Below are 18080 nucleotides of genomic sequence, written 5' to 3'. Positions count from 1 at the left end.
AAACAAGGTAACTAGCAAAAATCTCTCGGCCGAGATGTCTTAAGAGAAAATCAACAGTAGGAATCGTCATTTCAAGGATGAACGGACTGAAGAGTATGCCTTTTTGTAATGTCAATGCTTGGACGTGCTCAGCCGGTCCATCTAATCAAGAGCCCTAAAAAGACTTGAATTAGAGTAAGTCATCTGGATTTTAAATTATCTTGTATATATAATTATCTTGTACATATTAAATTGTAATAAGGAGAAAACAAAGGGGAAAAGGTTTGGGGAGCCATCTCGTATATTATATCGGACAAATGGTCAAAGTCACCTGAGTAGCCGCAAAGGACTGAGCCCGAATGGAAGTAACTGAGGTGGAGAGGTGCTTGGCTTTTATAGTTGTTCAGGAGGAGGGTGTGGGCTGGACAGGGATGTGGAACTTGTTGCCAGTTTAGCTGGGTTTCCCTTCTGATGATCAGTAGAAGAGGGAGAAAAGAGGTTAGTGCACTACATCGACCCGACCCGACCCGACGGCCTCCTATACGCACGTGAGTGACAAAATGTAATGATATACTTCATGAGTTAGAAGAATAGTCGCATCAAATAACTGAAAAATTAGAATGTGGGTCTCAATACAAATGTTTTTAGTCTTGACATTCTTGATTGTAACAGACGTTTGGCCTTTTTCACCCTCTGATGAAGGTCTGCAGGTAGCTAGGTCGCTAGTAAAGAATCTAAGTTTAAAAATAATGCCATAATCACTGACCTTGAAATAGTCTAAAACAATACACCCACATGCTTATGTTTGACATGTATCATTTTGTAACCTTCTGGGAATGTGGGTCTTAGAGGGCTAGGACCACTGGTAAAGAATCAAATATTAAAAATATCATATTTGGGATCAGTAACCTTGAAATAGCATAAATCAGCACTCCAAAGCCTAAATTACCACTACACATTTTTATCGAAATTTTGTGAAATGGAGTAACTTTGATCCCTCGTATCCCATTAGGGGTTAGACCTCTACGGTCATTTGATGTATCAGGCACAACTTCAAGTCCTTCCGATTACTTTTGCTGAAGACACCTATTGGTTTACAGTTATTGTTTATCAGATAGATACTTGGGATCAACAGTACAGAGTAATGGGGATTGTGGAAGAGAAGTGAAGAGGAGAGCGCAGGCAGGGTGGAATGGGTGGAGAAGAGTATCAGGAGTGATTTGTGACAGACGGGTATCGGCAAGAGTGAAAGGGAAGGTCTACAGGACGGTAGTGAGACCAGCTATGTTACATGGGCTGGAGATGGTGGCACTGACCACAAAGCAGGAGACAGAGCTGGAGGTGACAGAGTTAAAGATGCTAAGATTTGCACTGGGTGTGATGAGGATGGACAGGATTAGAAATGAGGACATCAGAAGGTCAGCTCAAGATTGACGGTTGGGAGACAAAGTCAGAGAGGCGAGATTGTGTTGGTTTGGACATGTGCAGAGGAGAGATGCTGAGTATATTGGGAGAAGGATGTTAAAGATGGAGCTGCCAGGGAAGAGGAAAAGAGGAAGGCTTAAGAGAAGATTTATGGATGTGGTGAGAGAGGACATGCAGGTGATGGGTGTGACAGAACAAGATGCAGAGGACAGAAAGATATGGAAGAAGATGATCCGCTGTGGCAACCCCTAATGGGAGCAGCTGAAAGAAGGAAAAGAAGAAGATGGATGCAACTTCCTAAGATGGCCTACAAATGAGGGTTTTTTCAGGTCTATAAAAGGGAACCCCAAAAAGCTTGCCATCTTGTATAACAAGATATCAAGACAAGTCTTTTGATATGTGGGGTTTTCACGTACTGGTGTGTCAGGAGGCACCAGGGGAAAAAAAAAGCTGAAGTGACTTGAAAGTGTTCATAAGTGATTCTTAAGAATGCCTAAAAGTCCAGTTCCTCCAGATCATGGAGCTTACCACGAGTCTTATCCAGTACAGTCTTGAGACTGGGTGGTGGGTAATTGAGACTTTGAAAGTAAAGGACCAATACAACAAGAAAATATTCACCGAGATCACAACAGTGCGTCATCACATCCTACCTAGAGAAAGATCACACACAGCACAGCTCCTTGGGCATCTCTTTGGATTCTGCATCTCATTTTGCTTTCGTTTTACAGGGCAGTGAAAGCTGAAAGAGAAGACCGCAGCGCTCGAACACTTGCTTTGTATTTCGACTTTGTTTCTGATAGCAGCTCGGATTTTGACTACCATATTTACTCTTGTATCACGCGCCCTTGTGTAACGCACACCCTAATTTTTACCAAGAAAATCGTGAAAAAAGTTTTGCCCCGTGTACAGCGCGCGTTATGATTGTATAGGAAGCGTTTAGAGAGAGGAAGAGCGCTGTCGAGCAACAGCGTGAGCAAGCGAGAGAGAGAGAGGGAGCGCGAGCGAGTGAGAGAGAGAGAGAGAGAAAGAGAAAGAGAGGGAGCTTGAGTGAACGAGCAAGCAAGCGAGCCCAAGCAGAAGAAGTAAACATTACAGAATTACATTTCCTCGTGTATGACGAGCACCAGATTTTCTAATGCTAATTTTCAGGAAAAAATGTGCGCGTGGTACATGTGTACATACTGTATTTTCTCAGATTTGTACATCTTCTCCCAATTGTGTCCGTGTCCTAGACAATAAAATTGTCATTTTTTAAACTGCAGACTGCTTATAATAATTTTGCTCAAATTAACCATGTGGAACTGGGAAGGAGCTAATTTACAAAAAAATGTAACTAATGTACAGAAGCAGTTTACATTGAAAACACCTTCTCTTGTGGACTAATAATTTATGACCTATGTACATTTGTTCATTATTTCTGTATTGTACCAGTAATTTATAACTAACGGATCTGTTTTGTTATCCAAGCAATTTATGATGTTTTTAGTTTAAATGGTCTGGTAGTTTTATAACTTAATGGTAAAAACAATGAAGATAATAAGAGATTGCACACATTTGTATGGGATCAAAGCTTTTTGGGCAGAGCCATCCATCATCAGGGTAGGCAGCCAATCACATATATGTGTAACATCACATGTTCCAGAGCCCCTTGTGTGATTTGAATGCAATTAATGGACGGTTTGAAGGACAGAAAACGACATAAGCAATGTCAGAAAAATCAAGTCCATTTCATCTGGACGTCGGAGTGTAAATCATGTATTACATCGGTGGTTGAATCAAAAAGCTGTCCAGGACATCATCCACCCTTGACAGTGCAGATTTTCTCTAAGCTTTCTAAGACTATATACTGTACATCCACACTTGAATATCTATTTTTTCTGTTATACTTTCTTATACTTGTATTATTAGACTTTTATAAATACCACATTGCTTTTACTGTTCTATAATTTGTCCTTACTACTTCAATCACTTTAGATACAAAGTTAATATCAGGCACCCGGTGTACCTCCATAGGAAGAACAATTGCAGTAGATGTAAGACTTGGGGTATAATTAACATTTCACGACAAGTGTGTCTGAGAACGCTTGAGCACTCTACTTGCATGCATACTTGTAAGTAAATCTGGAGGATTCCACCAGGTGGCAGTGTGAGTAATCATTGTGCTGAGTAATCGATGCCCACTTTTGCTGTGTTGTGAGCTGAGGAAAGAACGATGTTAAAGAAAAACATTCTTTGCATTCTGATGCTGTTGCAAGGTGTAAAAAATACAAAATGTATTGCGATATTACAATGGGGAATATTTGACTCTTGTATAGCCCGTACAAGAAATGGATGAAGAAAAGTACCGTGAAGACATTTGCATGTCAGCTTTTATGTTTGACAATTTACTTCACTACATCGAAACCATTCATCAAACATCGAAGCACACAGACTGATCCTGTTGCTGTCACATGTTGATACTAAACAACGATGTTGACATCACGTACAAAAAGTTAAACACGCACACCATTCGTATTTTTGCCAGTACTGCAATTCTCTCACACGTCTTGTTACATTCTGATAACTTGCTCAGAAGCTGCGTCAAAACAACACTGGGAACGCGTGGCAGCCATGATACGTATAAACTGGCCCTAAGACTGCATTTGTTGGTGAGTGGCAAATAACCAGAAGGTGTATGAGCCTTCATGTGCCTTGGTGACACCCATACATTTGCTGGTGATGGTGAGTCTCTATGTGGAGTACTGAGAAGTGGCAAGCATTGTAGGCATCTCTCATACGTAGTTATGTGGATGGGATTTGTCTGTGTGTTAATCTTAAGGTGCAAGAGTAGACCACTCTAGTAACGAATGTGGTGAGTCTCACTCATTCCTCAATAATTTGGCAACAATAACAATGGAGTACCTTGAAACATTTTGCTTTAGTGACATTTTCTTCTACTCCAAGACATTCCCTGCCTTTATTTGTCCCGCCACTCACGTGCTGCACTTCCATACATGTTTTTGTTTTTTCTGGATCAGTTCCCAGTTTAAAAAGCATACTCAATATCAGTAATTGAAATCAACCCAGATGGTTTGATTTTAATCATGTTTAACGTAATCCAGAACTTTATATTCCAGAGGGAACTACTTTGAAGTCTAGCTGCATTTCAGAAAGCCACTATTGATTAACTGTTCTGAACGTAGGCCTACTCTTGCCTTAGTTTAAATGCTGCCTAGGAACACCCCATAGTATACAGTCATGTGAAAAAGTAAGTGTACCCCATGATAATTGCTGACGTTTTCAATATATTAGTACAGGAAACCAGTAGATCTTCATACAAACAGTGCCTGCATATAAAGCTGATATACTTGAACATATAACACCTCAAATTGATGTGGTGTGTCCATTCTCATAATCTAAATTAACGAAAATGCTAATTTGTCACAGGGAAAAAATAAGTTGATCCCTAAATTTATAGCCTCTTCACATCCACCAAGTGAAAATCAGGCATTCCAGATTTGGGTCCAATGATTAGAACCTCCTTATGGAGTATACAGGTGGACCCTGTCTTATTTACACAGATATCGAGGGCTTGATGGTCTCTTTGCTATTGACGTGTGTGGTGTCATCTTGCCAAGACCAAAAGAGCTCTCTGAGGCCCTCAGATTACAGGTTGTGGATGTCTATGAATCTGGTAAAGGACTTAACAATATCACCAAGATTATTTGAACCCAACCCAGGTTTGAAATGATTGATAATTTCTCCAGGATGGGTCAGCCCAGCAAATTCGGCACAAGAGCTGATGGTTTCATACAAGAAAAGTCTTCAACAATCCCAAAATTGCATCATGGGATCTGCAGGTAACTCTTCCAACATGTGGTGTCAGAGTGCATGTATCTTCAACCAGGAAGTGATTGCACAAATTTAATCTGCATGTCAGGTGTGCCAAGAAAGCCTTTGCTGCCCAAAAAGAACATTAGAACTTTACTGCAGTTTGCCATTGGACATCTAGGCAAAAACCAGGGGCCTTGTGTATAAATGGTGCGTATGGACAAAAATGTTGCACATGCCCGTTTCCACGCACACTTCAAGATGTATAAAAACTAAACTTGCATAAAAAGATACACACATTTTCATGGCAGCCTCACACCATGCGTACGCATGTTTTTGCTCAGTTTTGTAAACGAGTGGAACCCAACGTCAAAGCAGTGCTGCTGTTTCTGTGACGTTTCCTATTACGTTTCATATTCACATCCATGACGGCGGCTTTATCATATAAACTGAAATTAATTGCTTTTCATTTACAAATTTAAAGCACTTGATTGCAATTAATCTGTAACAATGTATGGAACGGGCAAACTATTCCAAATATCATTGCTGCTTTACGGTTGTTAGAAGACACTGCAAATGAAAGAATTAGAAGAGAGCGTGTATTTCTAGATGACAGCACCTGGCTTCTAAGTCATTTTTGAATTCCATGATCTATCCTTTTGGTGCTGTGTGCTGTTAGAGTACTAGGATGTGTAGCTGATATCATTTTATGATGAAATGCATTAAAGTATGTTTATTACATTTTACAGATAAATTGTTAACTTCATTTAAATAATGTATACAATTAATAATTAAACACGTGGTGGCATGGTGCTGCAGCGGAAGCACTACTGCCTCCCAGTTAGCGGGTCACGTCCTGGGTGTTGCCTTCATGGAGTTTGCATGTTTTTCTGGTGGCTTTCCTCAGTGTGCTTTGGTTTCCTTCCAAAGTCATGCAGGTTTAGGGATTTGGAGATGCTAAATCGATGCTACTAGTGTGTGTGTGTGTGTGTTCTCATATTCACCCTGCGATGAGCTGGCACCTTGTCCAGGGAATGTTCCTGCCTCGCCCCCGATGCTTGCTGGGACTGGCGTGACACTGAATGGAATAATTAAACATGTATAACAAAGATTTTTTGTAATGTTTGTTAAGTTTTCAAGAATCTTCATTCTAAGCTTACAGTTGGTTTTACATTTATTACAGACACTTATTGTGTGGCGATAAGTTACGTGGAGAAAGAAAATGGAAGGACATTTGATACATTTGACAGACACAGTACTGCTGTAATAAAGAAAGCCCATCCAGAAGAACATCCATTAAATTCCCGGACACCTTGCCATAATATCTCTAAAAGCGATAGCAAAAGCAGCTGTATGTTCAACGCAGAGAATATGCATGGCAGTTATGACGAGGCTCCAAAGAGACTAGATGTATGAATGAGTATCCCACTGGTTTAATTGCAATGATGTGTAAATGTTGGGTTTGTGAGCTGGTGGTCGGAGACACAGACACAGAATTCAATGGGTATTCTTCTGAGCGGTGCTTTATCAAATGTACTAAACCCCAGCTCCTATCCTTCTGTTTTCTTTCACCACACACAGTAAACATCTTTCTGATAGTAAAACTAGCTAGAAACTTCATTATACATGTTTAATTATTCCATCCAGGGTCATGCCTGTCCCAGCAAGCATCGTGCGCACGGCAGGAGCAATCCCTGGACGGGGCGTCAACTCATCGCAAGGTGAATACGAGCACACTAGCACTACTATACACTAGCGGCATCAATATCGCATCACTAGATCGCCTAATCTGTATGACTTTGAAAGGAAACTAAAGCACACTGAGGAAACCCACCAGGAAAACATACAAGCTCCAGGCAGGGAACACCCAGGACGTGACCACCTTAATGCGAAGCAGCAGCACTACCGCTGCACCACTGTGCATATTTAATACAAGCCTTAATGCATTTCATCATGAAAATGATATCAATTATACATCTTAGTATTCTAAAACGTTCATGGAGCTGTAATATCATGAATGTAATGCGTTTGGAGTGGTGATCACTGCGTGCGTGCTCCTGTAAGTGTAAGAGAAAGCCCGTTTAAGAAGAACAGAGTGATTAACGACAGGGTTAGGGAAAACTTAGAATATAAATCATTTAATGTGCTACTTTAGTTACAATGGGGTTTGAGAAACTCTAATACATTAAACATGGCTTTTAAGATGTGTACAATGCTCTGCTTTAATGACAAAATGAACAACGAGATTAAATTTAACATATCGAGATTCAAGTAGACATTTCGGTTTTAATCTTGACATATACCTTTTTTTTTTTTTCTTCTCTGTGGCTCTAATATGTTTCCATATGACAGAGAGTCGGTTACAGTTTGCCTTTTTATGTCGACTTTGATATCTGACCACTTCTTTTGTTATTTCGTGCACTGTGCGACTTTTTGAACTTGATCTTTTCAGTGCCTCTGCCGCGCTGTGCCACTCCATCAATTTCTTTTTGCTACTTATACCACTGCTTAAACCACCAAATTATACATTTTTCTTTGCTTCCACTTCACTGACCAGGACCTCCATTTCTCATTTGCTGAATTTCTTCTTTATTACCATTGTCTTAACAAAACTCTGAACAGAAAGGGCTATTTATATTGATTTGCATATTCAAATAGGTGAAATTCTGGGAGGAGTCAGAGTGTGTCTGTAGACACGTGCATTGAGATTAATAAAGGGAAAAATGTATAGAACTTTGCTTACTTGCAGTTGTGTCCGTATGCCATGTTTTACCATGCATTCCATGCAAAGCATTACAGTATCCATGAAGCCCCAGCTCCTCTGGAGCAAAGTGCTCTGGACAGATGAACTCAACGATAGAGTTGTTTGGCTCAAACCGAAGGCAGCACTTCAGCAGAATGTGACACTTGAAATTTTGGCTCATGTGCATCCCATTCTGTTGATCGTCAATGAGATCTTTCTGCATTTTGTTTGGAGTCCACCTGTGGTCAATTCAGTTGATTGGACACGATTAGGAAAGGCACATGGCTGTGTATAGAAGGTTCTATAGTTGACAATGTGTATCAATGTGGCAAAAGCCAAGCCGTAAGGTCAAAGGAATTTCCTGCAGAGCTTAGATACAGGACTATATTAAGCCACAGATGTGAGGATGGCTACAAAAAAAAAAATCCTGCAGTGACCTCCATAACTCTTAAATGGAAGACATCTGGAACAACCACATACCTTTCGAGAGCTGACTACCTGGCCAAACTGAACAGTTAGGGATGAAGAACCTTGGTAAGAAAGGTAACCAAGAACCCAATGGTCACCTGTATGGAGATGGGAGAAACTTCCTGAAAGACATCCACCAGTGCAACACTCATTGATCTAAGTGTTATGGTAAAGCAGTTGGACGCTATGTGAGAGTTTGCACAAAGGCATGGAAAGGACTCTCAGGCTATAAGAAACAAAACTGAAGTAGCTGACCTGAGCCTCACGTCAGGAGGAAACCAAGCCCCACTCATCACTTGTGCAATACCATTAAAACATTGAAACATGGTGGCAGCATTCAGCAGCACGGACTGTAAGACTAGATAGATAGATACTTTAAATAATCCCAAGGGGAAATTCACTACACAGGGTTGAGGGAAAGCTGAATGAAGCAAAGTACAAAGATATCCTTAATGATAACCACACTGGAGCACTCTGGACCTCCGACTGGGCTGAAGATTTACCTTACCACAGAGCAATGACCCTGAGCATAAAACATCCATCCATCCATCCATCATCCAACCTGCTATATCCTAACTACAGGGTCACGGGGGTCTGCTGGAGCCAATCCCAGCCAACAAAGACAATATACAGGTAATGGCTTAGGGACAACTCTGTGAATGTTCTTGAGTAGCCCAGCCAGAGCTTTGACATGAACCCAATGGAACATCTGTGGAGACACCTGAAAAGAGCGGCCCACCACCAAGTCTCCATTCAACTCGAAACAACTTGACAGCATCTGCAGACAGGAATGGCAGAAATTCTCCAAATGAAGGTGTGTGAAGCTTGTTGAGTCCTACGCAAGGTGACTCCAGGCTGTAATCGCTGCTGGTGGGGTCTGAATGAAGAATTGAGTAAAGGGGGTCTACGTGTGTCAATGTGATTTTTCAATTTTTATTTATTTTGTATACATTGTAAATGTGCAAACATTTCTAAAATCTGTTTTCGCTTTGCCATTCTGGGTTATTGAGTTTTGCTTGAGGAGGGAAAAATTGAATTGAAATTGATTTTTTGCATAAAACTGCACCATAACAAGATGTGAAAAAGAAATGAAGGAGTCTGAAGACATTTTGACGGCACTATAAATATATGAAGAAATTGGAAACAAATACTTTTATGCTGAAAAAATAAAAAGAGTTAGCACTACAATTAATAACTACAGTGCCCTCAATCATGTTTGGGACAAAGACACATTTCCCTTGTTTTGCCCCTCTGCTCCACAGTTTAAAATTACAAATCATACAAATCGGACATGATTAAAGTGCACACTGCAGACTTTCATTTAAGGGGCTTTGCTTACATTTCTGTCACACCATGTAGAAATGACAGCACTTTTTATATCTGATCCCCCCCATTTGAGGACATCATAATCCTTTTGATTCCTCAGGTGGGTTTCATTGCTTCATAAGGTACCTCAGCTCACTTCTACTCTTTGGTGTCTGTGGTTGTCTGTGATATGACATGACATGAGGACAAGAGCTGTGCCAATGAAAGTGAAAGAATCCATTATGAGGCTGAAGAACAAGAATAAAAAAATTAGGGACATCGGGAAAACCTCCGGAGGACCAAAATCAACTGTCTGGAGTATCATTAAGAAGAAAGAACGCAGTAGTGACCTCGGTAATCACAGAGGGATTCGTAATCCATGGAAGACCTCCACTATTGAAGACAGAAGAATCCTCATTATGGTAAAGAAAAGCCCCAAATGCCTGACTTCTGGAGGCAAATGTGGACATGTCAGAGACGCCTATCCACAGAAGACTTCATGAACAGAAATGCAAACCATTAGTTAGCCACAAAAACAGGATGACCAGAATACAGTTTGTGAAAAAGGACTTAAAAGAGCCTGCAGAGTTCTGGAAAAAGGTCTTGTGGACAAACCAGACAAAGAAGAACCTGATCAGAGTGATGGCAAGAGCAACGTGTGAAGATGAGAAGGAATTGGCCAAGATCCAAAGCAGACCACCTCATCTGTTAATCATGGTGGTGGTGGTGGTGTTATGGCTGGGGTGTGTATGGCTGCCACAGGTCCTGGGGCACTTCTCTTTATTGATGATGGAACTGCTGATGGCAGCCACACAACGAGTTCTGAGGTATACAGAAACATCTGATCTGCTCAAGTCCCAGTAAATGCCTCCAAATTCACTGGATGGCACTTCATCCTACAAGAAGATAATGATCCAAACACACTGCTGAGGCAACATGGGAGTCTTTAAAGCTAAAAAATAGAAAATGTTTAAATGGCCAAGCCAGTCACCTGATTTAAATTCAACTGAGTAGGCCTTCCATATGCTGAGGAGAAAACTTGAGGGGACAAGCCTCTGAAACAAGCAGGAGCTGAAGATGGCTGCATTAGAGGCTTAGCAGAGCATCACCAGAGAAGACCCAGACCCTCAGCACCTGGTGATGTCTATGAATCGCAGGGATTGCATGTAAGGGCTATGCGACACATTACTAAATATGGCAGTGTTAACAGACCTGCCATTGTTGTGTGCCAAACATTATGGTGCCCTGAAATTGGGGGGCGCCAGGTAGAAAAGGTGTTGTCATGTCTACTTGCCCTGACCAGAATCAATGCAAATCCTCTTAATTAAAAGTGTGTAATGTACACTTTAATCACGACTGAATTGTTTAAACTGTGAAGCAGAGGAGTTAAATCAAGGAAAAATATGTCTTTGCCCCAAACATCATGGAGGGCACTGAATCTCACAACTTCACCACCTAACGGCTAACGCGTAGCGAGCCTACTGGCGTAACAATGGCCGCTGTCTCATATATCCATCCATCCATCCATTTTCTAACCACGGGGTTCTGCTGGAGCCAATCCCAGCCAACACAGGGCACAAGGCAGGAACCAATCCTGGGCAGGGTGCCAACCCCCCGCAGTGTCTCATATATGTCATTTATTATTATTATTATTATTATTATTATTATTATTATTATTATTATTAGACCATAACCCCCCCTAGCATTTCGAATGCCCACCTTACCATTTTGGATTCGAGCCCGGGGCCGAGTGCTGTAATCTTGAATGAAAAAGTAACGACAGTGCATTAAAAAGCCACAAATCACTTCTGCTGAATTGTTCTCGTGCGCATAGCGTCATCCTTTATAAAGCCCATCCCGATGGAACTTGCTGTGAAAAGTACGTAAGCGATTACTCCATTTTTTGCTTTCTCTCGTTCTAACATGTGAAAATGATATCATCTTGAACTTTAACATTGATCACTAGCAGCTCTTACAGTAAGATGACGTTAAAAAGTCCGTCTGTGCAACCGGAGTTATTAATGAGCGCTCACAAAAGTATTACGGAGGTAGGGCGCCGAGTTATTCTTTCTGTCGGCATACGTAGAGTTGCCTCCCACTCCCCTTTAAGTTCGGCTGGAAAAGGATGCCGAGGAAGTGTCAAACTTTCCAATAGCTCATCTGAGAGCGAGTGTGCGGTGCCGCAGGAGACGAGACGCGACGAGACGCGACGGCTACACAGACTGACAGCGCAGCAGCCCCGCAGAGCGAGCAAGTCGAGGGCTCCGTTCGGGTTTTAAGCAAAGGAATCGGACAAAAAAAGTGAAGCCCTTTACTCAGTAAGTTCAAACGACTTGACCGATTCCTTTGAACCGCTTGAACCTGTGTTGTCTTTTCGCTTACTTTCTGCTTTAAATGCATTGATTGATAATAATAAGATGGCATTGTTGGCAGCGGGCTCCCTCACCCCCGATCTGGATTAAGTGGGTTTGAAAATGGGTGGATTTTTTTTTAGTGCATAGAATCACTGAGGGTGTAATTTCTGCCACGCGTTATTCATCCATTCTTTCAGTTCGGTGTCGAGGAACCTGAAAACATTAATCGCAAGAACCGCGGACGGGATGCCTGTGCATCGGAAAATCTCACTCGCTTACCCATCATTTCCATGCCAGGTTCGCTCCTAAAAATGCCGGCTCCTTAATGGCACTATAGGGATCTTTACTGGGTGGTGCGGTTCCTCATGCCTGACCATGCACCATTTCATTCTGGGAAGGGTTCTTTGTTAGTGAAATTGGACATCATACTTCCAAATATGTAGCTCAACTCTTTAATGTATGGTTAGCTACTCATAGGACTGGAAGCATCCATCTTACTGTATTATTATAGCACTGCTGTTTTTTCCCTACCTACTGTAGCAGGACCCTAACAGATTAAGAAATCCTGGACTTGGCCTGTGGGATTGTCAGTGCTTTGAAAATCTGAAAACCTTGGTGCTTCACAAGTCTGCCATCAGTTAGTCATGCTTATTTACTCAATGGAGCCTGTTACTGATCTAAATAAATAGTGTCATGGCTCAGCCAGCATCAATGGCTTGTGTTCAAACTTGTGTCCATTGTTTGTTTAGTTTCATTTTATACATTTTATTCATAATAATGTGTATTTTATTTATTGCATCTGTTTTTCTATGTATAGGTTAGAAAAGGGGAATGGCCATGTTAATGTGTCTTGTGTTTTGTGGGTGGCTCCCAAGGGGGTGGAGCCACCTGCCAATCACCTCCAGGAACGGCCCTCCATCCAACATAAGGGAGGGCCTCCCATACTTCCTGGCCGTTCATTGAATGCGCTAGGAAGTGGAGATTCTTTGTGAGTATCTGTGCTTTTGTTACTGCTTTTTTGAACCCTTGTTCTGTTTCTGATTGCTCCTCCGGATTTCCTATTGGGTCCGTGTTATTTGATATTTTTGAACCTCTGCTTCGTTTCTACCACTGCCTTTGGATTCCATATTGGGACTTCATTTGCTGTGTCTGCCTTGTCTCTTCAGAGCTTTGTGCTTCCAGAGCTTGTTTTGTGGAAATGAACCTTTTATTTTGTAAAGATCTCTTCTCAGCCCTTTGGATTTCTATTCGGGGTGTATGACAGTGTTTTCTCCCCCACTAGTGGGCAACGTTTGTACCTGTGCTTGCGGGACTCTCTATACCAGGGGTTCCCAACGTCGGTCCTGGTGGGCCCACCGTGGCTGCAGGTTTTTGTTCCAACCAGATTCCTAATCAGTGACAACACCTGATAGCACTGAGCTCCTTTAATTAGCTGCTGTTTATTTTTCTCTTCACTTATTCTTCATTAAGAAAGCACCGCAGCATGTTTTACATTTGTAAGACATTTAGGAATATTTCTACTTTTGCTAGAGATTTCAATGCTTAACAACCTTTTGCGGATTTCATTCTATTTTGCCCTTTCTCTGTGCAGTTTGCTCCCTTCTTTGTGTCTTAATAATGACAACCAGCGGAGCAGACAGCCAGGCAAACAACACGGAATCACGAAACACTGCAACAACTTCAGCGTTAGACCCACTAATTCGAAAATAACGGATTAATTAAACAATTAGAACACCCGGCAAAAAATAGAATGAATATCAAGATGAAAATATTGTTAAAAAGGAAAAAAAAAAAACATTATTCCCATTTAACTGCTTGGTACATCTCTCTATTACTGAATATAAAAAACATCTTGGGTCGAGACATGATTTTCTTGGAGACACTTTAACGTCCCGCAAGACAGGCTTTTAAATGTTCGAAGTGCTGGGCGACATGCAGATCAGGCAGCACCGCACAAGCAGCAGCAGCAGCAGCTGATTGAGCAAAGAGGAGGTAAAAAATCAATGTATTTGTTTCCATTGTATCACCGTTTAAGAAGGGGTTTCGGAGGAGCGACCGCGTCTCCTTAGCGTGCGTTCAGTCCCGTTCTTCACAACACGAGAGGCAGAGACGTGAAATGGCTGGCGCATACCGCACCCCTGATGGGGGGAGAGGGTGGGCGAGCAAAGCAGGCAGCGGGCAAAGCCCCCTAGTTTTAATATATACAGTTTATATATTTTTTACCAAACTCAGCTATCTAATTTCTTCATTTGTCCCGCAACACAGAATCTGGGAAATAACAGTTCACTTAATTAGCCCAGGAGTCAAATTAAAAACTGAAGCTGGTTGGTACAAAAAGCTGCCGCCACAGGGGGTCCCCAGGACCGACGTTGAGAACCCCTGCTCTAGAACACGACAAATTAAGGGGTTTTTCAGGAATCTTCTTGGGTCGTTTGAAACAGCAAAAATGGTTCCCCTATGGCATCGCCCTGAAGAGTCACTCCGGCACTTTTATTTTTAAGAGTGTTGGTGCCTGCATTTGGCTAAATGCGCATGGCATTTTTTTATGTTTTATTTTTGTCCCATTGAAGTTTTGAGAGCAATAAGAACTAATTTGGGTGGGGATGCTCCTGCGCTGCACTGCACAACCTGATCGCCTGAAGGTATTTGGAATAACAGACGGAAACTGGAATGTCTGAACAAGAACAATCAAAAAAAAAAAAAAGAAAGTGAACATTTCACAGTTGAATCGGAAATTCTTGGAGTTAAAACTGCAGAGTTAAAACAGAAGCAGCCGTCGATGAACTGCGTAGCCGTCAAAGGATAATGAGCCACGTCGTGTCGTTTTCGAAGCTGTTTAATCCAGACCAGGGTCTCTGAGCCTGTCTCAGCTAGTACAGTATTTTCTAAAAAATTAGAAAGAAATCTCCAAATCAGAAGAAATGGTGCGAGCACAATAAATGAACCAATCAGGCCTAGATTAACACCGAATTCAGTTATAAAGAAGATCTCAAGGAGCCTAGGTGGGCATCTCATTAAAAGAAACCAAACAAAGTGTCATTGGAAGCCCGTCCTTTTCACAAGTGATAAAGTGAGGATCGTGCCGACGTGTCTCACGCAAATAAAGTGAAGCTGAACTTGAACTCCACGCAAGGAGGACCCATGATGTGAACCCTGATCTCCTTACTGTGAGGCAGCAGCGCCACCCCCGATTATTAATTATTAATGAATTTCATGCACTGCACTAATTGAACATTTGTTTGGTTTTAATAAAAGCATGTGACACTTTTTGCACCGGTCCCTTGCCCAATGTGTGTGTCCTCATTTGCCCGGCTTATCTCACTTCACGGTTGAAGAGACTCATGGATGTGACAAGGGAATGTGGGGCTGACCCGGACCATCACTGTGCTTTAGGTCTGTTTGGTTCATTTTTGATTCTGGGTTATGTTCAGTGTGTTTTGTGGGTGGTCCCCCAAGAGGTGGAGGGTCTCCCATAGTTCCTGGTGGTTCATTTCGAGTGCAGTTGGGAATTTTGGTGAGTTTTCTGTGCTTTTTGACATCTTGGATTTCCTTGTGTTTTCAGGCAACACCAACCTGGCATTATGCTCTACTGAGCTTCATTAAGTGACACAACAATTATGTGAAGAATAAAACATTTTTATTTTTAAGATGTTTCTGCGTTTGTCCATTTATCTAGCCAGGGTTTTGTGGTATATCCTACTCTTGTGGGCATTATTGGAGGTGCTTTTGCAACTTTTTGGCACTTTTGTGCATTGGGACTCCTAGTTCACAACAGAAGCTTTGTTGTTATTGGAGTAGTTGGAGAGTTTTTGAAGAATGATTTTTTTATTTTCTATGAAGCTGTATTTTCGTCTAGATAGACAGAAACTCCAAGTAAATAAATAAATACAAACAATAACCCCTGAACAAAACACCACCCCCACGCACATAAAAATGTCTAGCTGGGATAACAGCGAGCTGTACGTGGCAGTGAGACGAGGTCTAGTCGTGGTTTTTGATGGGATTTCCCCCTCTAGTGGGCATTTTTACAAGAGCTTTTAGGACTTTCATACTTTGGAGCTCCTTGTTGATTACACCATTGTCCCTGTGCACGACCTTCTCAAGGCAACTGCCTGCTGAATGAAACTCTTGAGGCAGGGTTGGATAATTGAGCCCAAACTTCTGACCTCATTGAAGCTTTAGTTGCAGGTCTTTATTGAATTTACAATCACCACAGGTTGTCCATTAAGAACAGTTAATGATGATGTCCACAAATAATTATTAAAATATATACGCCCAGGCCACTCACAGAATTGACCAAATGTGCAACCTCATACAAAGGATGGACTGTAGCTCAAAGTGCTTTACAGCAGTGGTTCCCAACCTGTGGGGCGGGCCCCCCTAGGGGGGCCAAAGTAACAAAAAGGGGGGCGTGAAGAGGTGAAAAAAGAAAACAAGAATCGAAAATATGAAAAATACATCTATTGAAACCAAAACAAATTAACTTAAACTACATTCTGATACTAGAAAAATATAGAGTTAGATAAATGTCGATAAAAGTTAAGTAAGTATAATAAAATATGCATCTATGATATATCATTAATTAAAAAAAAACAATGTTAGTGGGCTAACATTAATTTTATTACTATTTAATTTAATATTGTTTCTTTGTATCAGTATACTGCTGCTGGATTATGTGAATTTCCACTTGGGATTAATAAAGTACATCTATCTATCTATCTATCTATCTATCTATCTATCTATCTATCTATCTATCTATCTATCTTCTTTCAAAAAAACGTTAGGGCGCGATTAGAACTGTTATGAAAACTCAGGTTGCAAATACTTAAAGGTTGAGAAATGCTGCTTTACAGGATTCAAAGAAGTAATCATATCTTGTCCCAGAAGACACAATATAGGAGGCCCCTTATGCTTTTATAACAGAAGGTCAGGGATGGCTGGGTCAGCCTCCCACCCTGACTGCTTATGCCCTGTGTGGCTGATGGAACGAATCTTAAGGATGACACTGCCTTGTGAAATCCATTTTATTTTTTCACAAATTCCATTTTATTTGTTCTGATTTTTGGTTTTTACCGTAATCACACCCCACAAAGCGTAGGCTGTAATCAGGCATAGGTGGGTGTGTGAACACACTTCACTCTGGGGACAGATGACTGCCTGTGATGTTGCAGGTCCAGCGTCATGCTCCCTCTTCCCTTTAGGGAGCCTCTTGAACCCAACCCTGTTGGTAATGTAATCGGATGAACTGGCAGATGAGGGACAATTCAATCTGAGCAAGGGGATGGTGGAAAAAGGGACAAGTGCTTTTATTAAGAACAGTCAAAACCAAAAAGTGTTCAAAACAGTGCAGTACACAAAACATCAATCAATAAATCCATCCATCCATTATCCAACCCGCTATATCCTAACTACAGGGTCATGGGGGTCTGCTGGATCCAATCCCAGCCACCACAGGGCGCACGGCAGGAAACAGACCCTGGGCAGGGTGCCACCCACCGCAGGGCGCACACACACACATTCAAACACCAAGCACACACACTAGGGACAATTTAGGATGGCCAATGCACCTAACTTGCATGTCTTTGGACTGTGGGAGGAAACCAGAGTGCCCGGAGGAAAACCACGCAGACACGGGGAAAACATGCAAACTCCACACAGAGAGGACCCGGGAAGCAAACCTGGGTCTCCTAACGGTGAGGCAGCAGCACAACCCACTGTGCCACCGTGCTTCCCCTCAATAAATAAATAATCCATAAAAACAAGTTGAACAAAAAGGTTAAAAAACACAGTTAAAATGAGGTTAAAAACAATGGCTGGAAGCAGTCCCCTTTTGAAATCCCGGTGCCTTCGCCTTTCCTCTGACATCTCCTCTGCTTATCTCATTTTGGCCTGGAAGCAGCGGAGTCAATCGTTTCAGCAGGTGCAGCTGCCTCAAAAACTGGTCCGGTAGCCTTCCGTCCCCTGGCTACGTGCAGCTGTCACGCCAGACCAAGACT

Source organism: Polypterus senegalus, chromosome 15 (genome assembly GCF_016835505.1).
Source record: "Polypterus senegalus isolate Bchr_013 chromosome 15, ASM1683550v1, whole genome shotgun sequence".
Classification (NCBI taxonomy): Eukaryota; Metazoa; Chordata; class Cladistia; order Polypteriformes; family Polypteridae; genus Polypterus; species Polypterus senegalus.
The sequence above is the reverse complement of the archived record's forward strand: the minus strand, read 5'-3'. Positions refer to the sequence as shown.